We start from the raw sequence: 5,506 nt of genomic DNA on the forward strand, positions 1-5,506 counted from the left end.
AAAAGGGAGAGCAGATGAGTGTGAAGCCTGGGCGGCATGTTTGCACCATCACCTGGGTGTGGGCGGCCCGATGGAGGGGGTTCAGGAGACGGGCTGAAGTTTAAAATTACTTCTAAGACGAATCGCACACAGAAAAAAAAGCCTGTGGAGGATTGGATGTACAGAGTAAATACATTCTTGGGCAGGAGGGACGAGCAAACCCAGAGACTTCTGTACATCAGCTGCTGTTACAAAATCAAAATGTTTCACATGCACACTACAGGCCAAACGTTTGGAAGCAGGATCAAATTTGTACAAAAAAGGATCATAGTTTGCAACAAAATTAGCATGATTATTTTATAAAGAGTCACTCATCAGAATAGCTTTTTAAAAAAACTATAATTATCAGGTATTTGTATCTGTGCTCTTGTTTCTTTACCCAGCTGTTTCTTTTTAGACATTTCTGTGTTAATTATAGAGATATGGACACAGTGGAGATTTATTGGGATTTTTGTATCCAAACACTTAAAAGCCAAAGAGCTGAAGTTAATAATGCAAACTGTCATTATTTTTCTTTTTTTTACTTTTGTACTGAAATCTTCTCAGCTCTAAAACTAAGCCTTTCTTTTCTTTTGTTACCATGTATTCAGCAATTGTCTGCTAACATCAATGTACACGTGAAGGTAAATGGAGGAAAATGGTGCATATCAATTTAATTAAAGTCTGATCATGCAGTAAATGCATCCCAAAATTCATAGAATTCATACAGTTTTTTTGTTATTTTTTACCTTTTTAAGAAAGACATTGAGAACAGAAATTTAAAGTTGCTTCCAAATATTTGCCTTCAGTGTATCTTGTGAAGGATTTGAGCTCAAACTGTCAACTATAAAGAAACCAGATGGGGAAAGCAGCCAGAGAAACTATAGCGCTGGTTGTGGTGAAGTTCTCGACATGTTTTCTGCAGAATTCCTGTGACCTCCAGTGTTAGTTCAGTTAACACGTGCATGAGACTCAGTTCTTGTCTAGTTTAGCGCTTCAACGATAAAACCCAGAACAATGAGGCACTGACATGGGAAGGTTCTGGTCTAAACAGGGCTGAACAACAAACATAAACGCTGTATTTAAAAATAAAGCAACATCTGACAGAAAATCTACACATTAAATGATTCAGTTAAGCCATATTTTCACACACAACTCCCAGTTATGCCTTCTTAACTGTGTAGACTTCCTGCTTTTCTTTGTTTTACATGACTGTAATCTAAATCTCCGATTTTTTTTTGTTGTGGTTGAAAAAAAGCTATTTATTGAACCTTGTGTCAAATATGATGGACAGTTTTCACCATTTTCTGATATTTCGTTGACTAATATAAATAATATTGATTTATATTATTAATTTTCCACACACTGACAGGTTTCTGGAAGGCGTATTTGAATATAGTCTATAAATTAGCAATAACCTTGATTTGATGTTACTTTTCACAAGAAAATGCACAACCGTTGGATTTTCTTACTTGCATTTTAGCACCTTTAGGACTTTAGGAACGTTGACATGTTTTGGTGTCGATGGTGATGGCTTTGGTTTGAATAAAATATTCTGCAAGAGATTTTTGCTTTTACTCGAAAATACATTTACACTTTTACTTTTCTTCATTTCCTGTAGAATATGGAAGAATCTCAGAGGATTGTTTTTGTGTTAAAGCCCCTTTATTACTCCACCAAGGAATGCGGCTGAGTGATGTGACGATCAGCGTTGGTTTGTCCGTCTGTCTGTGTGTTAGTAACATTACTCAAAAACAGGCTAACAGATTTGGATGAAATTTTCAGGGAAGGTCAGAAATGATGCAAGGACCAAGTGATTAGATTTTGGCAGTGATGCAGCTTATAGTCTGGATCCACGGATTTGTTAACGATTTCAACCATCGGAAATCATACAACGACTGAACAGCCGTGACAGAGTACTGCGCTCTCTGAGTGCTTTGGTAGTTATTTTTACATTTTTAAGAAAGACATGGAGAACAGAAATTTAAAGTTGCTTCCAAATATTTGCCTTCAGTGTATCTTGTGAAGGATTCGAGCTCAAACTGTCAACTATAAAGAAACTTTTGGCCTATAATGTATAGACAGTACCACTCAAAAATTTGTGGTCACTTAGAAATGTCCTTATTTTTGAAAGAAAAGCAATTTTTTTCAATGAAGACAACATGAAATGAATCAGAAATCCAGTGTAGACATTGTTAATGTGGTAAATGACTATTCTAGCTGGAAACAGCTGATTTTTAATGGAATATCTCCATAGGGGTACAGAGGAACATTTCCAGCAACCATCACTCCTGTGTTCTAATGCTACATTGTGTTAGCTAATGGTGTTGAAAGCCTCATTGATGATTAGAAAACCCTTGTGTAATTATGCCAGCACATGATTAAAAGTGTGGGTTACATGGAAAACATGAAATCGTCTGAGTGACCACAAACGTTTGAATGGTAGTGTATATTTATTTGTATATTTGTTGCTTCAGGGATATGATTAACAATAATGTTGCTAATGTTGTTACTAATGTTACTAATAATGTTTTTTTTCTATTTTAAATTGCATTTTTTTATTGTCTTCTTTGTTTTTAATTCTTGTGAAGCACTTTGTGTTGTTCTGCATGAAAAGTGACATACAAATAAATAAAGTTTAAAGTTTTAAAGTTTACTATTCTGTATAGATCCATCATCAGTTACACCATCTGCAGAATTATTACTAACATGCTTGACCTCACTAATTGCTTTAGGACCATCTCTCATTACTAGGCTAAATTACCATAGTCATTTGTGATCTACAATTTCTACAATTTCATTTATCAGATGCTTTTATCCAAAGTGACGTACAGCTGAGAGTAGATACAGCACAGGCACGGATCTAGTCAGGAGAAAGCAGCCTGGATAAGAGCCATAAAACAAGTTCAAATGTGACAATAGGACCTCAATGGCAATAGGATTTTTCTTTTTGCAGAAGTAGAATACAGCGCTGTTCCGTGTCTCATTTCATTGGTATTTTTATTTAAATGAATGGTCTTTATGTGTCTTTGGGCTTATTTAAAGTCATTTTGTCAGAGTTGTATTTTGCAGAAGAAGCACATGGAGCTATTTTACAACAAATCAATTCATTTTTGACGAGGACATTTACATCAAACAAACAAAGCAATATTTGTTTTAGCGCTAAACGGCTAAATGCAAAAATCCTCTAATTGAAATCACAGACAGCCATGGAGTCCTTCCTTCTGCTTGTTTGTAAAAACACTCCAGATTTTATTTATTTATTTATTTATTATAAAGAAGTGAACAAAAGCGACATTTGCCAGGCACACAGTGTTGTTGCCTCTCACACATTGTCATGCTGGCACTTGAGTTGTTATGGTAACAGCAGTTCCCCAGGGAGATTTTTTATTCTCACTGAGGTGGAGTGAAGGAACTCTTTCAATGCTCAGTGGGATAATGAATAGGACGGTTTCTTCTGAACGTTCCAGTTGTGTTGTGTTTAAAACATCTCTGCTGCTGCTCATGTGTCAGAGAGTGAACGACGGCGACGGATCAGGAGACAGATTGTGACAAATGAAGCTGAAATTCCACAGCAGCTGGCGAGAAGCAACAATTTTAAGCAAACAAGGCTGCACTTGAGAAAAGAAGGAGCCATATGGACAGTTATTGTGCAGTACAGTAGGTCACGGAGGAATAATTCCCTCCACATAAGAAGGATGCTCGTTCTGTTAGCTCATCATTTTGCAGAGTTCTATTCTGACATTTTTCATCTTCTTGCAAAGTTTACCTTTAAAATAAGATAATTTGGGAAAAGCTTACAGTGAAAGCTACTGATTATACCCAAAACACTCAGAGGCTTCATTTTAGAGATGAATCGACAATTATTCTGGCTTCTTTCTCTATTTGTATTGGCATGTACACTCACTGGCCACTTTATTAGGTACACCTGTTTAATTGCTTGCTAACACAAATAGCTAATCAGCCAATCACATGGCTGCAACTCAATACATTTAGGCATGTAGACGTGGTCAAGACAACCGCCTGAAGTTCAAACTGAGCATCAGAATGGAGGAGAAAAGGGATTTAAGTGACTCTGAACGTGGCATGGTTGTTGATCTGATCTACTGGGATTTTCCAACCCGGTCTCACGGGGATTCGTGAAACTGTCACGTAAGTTTTAGTTTCGGTTTCGTGAGATCGGGCTGGATTTCTACACACAACCATCTCTAGGGTTTACATAGAATGGTCCCAAAAAGAGAAAATATCCAGAGAGCAGCAGTTGTGTGGACCAACATGTCTTGTTGATGTGAGAGGTCAGAGGAGAATGGGCAGACTGGTTGGAGATGATAGAAAGACAACAGGAACTCAAATATCCACTGGTTACAACCAAGGAATGCAGAATACCATCTCTGAACACACAACACGTCCAACCTTGAAGAAGATGGACTACAGCAGCAGAAGAACACACCGAGTGTCACTGCTGTCAGCTAAGAACAGGAACCTGAGGCCTTGTTGAAAGTATGACACCAAGAATTAAGGCAGTTCTGAAGGCAAAAGGGGGTCCAAGCTTCTACTAGAAAGGTGTACCTAATAAAGTGGTCAGTGAGTGCATGTCAACAATTAGTTGATTAATCAATTAGATAAACAGATGGCAACAATTTTCAGGTTTAGGTGTAAACTGAATAACTTTGGGCTCAGATATGTAAAAAAGACATTTAAAGATGTACACACGTGGACAAAATTGTTGGTACCCCTCAGTTAAAGAAGGAAAAACCCACAATTCTCACTGAAATCACTTGAAACTCACAAAAGTAACAATAAATAAAAATTTATTGAAAATTAAATAATCAAAAACAGCCATTACTTTTGAATTGTTGATTAACATAATTATTTAAAAAAACAAACTAATGAAACAGGCCTGGAAAAAAATGATGGTACCTCTATAAAAGATTGAAAACTATTTAACCAGAGTGACATGATTAACTCAGGTGTGTCATTTAATTGACATCACAGGTGTTTCCAAACTCATAATCAGTCAGTCTGCCTATTTAAAGGGAGACAAGTAGTCACCCTGCTGTTTGGTGAAAAGGTGTGTACCACACTGAACATGGACAACAGAAAGCGAAGGAGAGAATTGTCCCAGGACATCCAAAAAAATATTATAGACAAACAACTTAAAGGTAAAGGCTATAAGACCATCTCTAAACAGCTTGAAGTTCCTGTGACAACAGTGGCTCATATTATTCAGAAGTTCAAGACCCACGGGACAGTAGCCAACCTCCCTGGACGTGGCCGCATGAGGAAAATTGATGACAAATTGAAGAGACGGATCGTTGGAATTGTATCCAAAGAGCCCAGAGCAACCGCCAAAGAAATTAAAGGTGAACTCCAAGGCCAAGGTACATCAGTGTCAGATCGCACCATTCGTCTTTGTTTGAGCCAAAGTGGACTTCATGGGAGACGACCAAGGAGGACACCACTGCTGAAAAAAACTCATAAAAAAGCC

Source organism: Acanthochromis polyacanthus, chromosome 16 (assembly GCF_021347895.1).
Source record: "Acanthochromis polyacanthus isolate Apoly-LR-REF ecotype Palm Island chromosome 16, KAUST_Apoly_ChrSc, whole genome shotgun sequence".
NCBI classification, from domain to species: domain Eukaryota; kingdom Metazoa; phylum Chordata; class Actinopteri; family Pomacentridae; genus Acanthochromis; species Acanthochromis polyacanthus.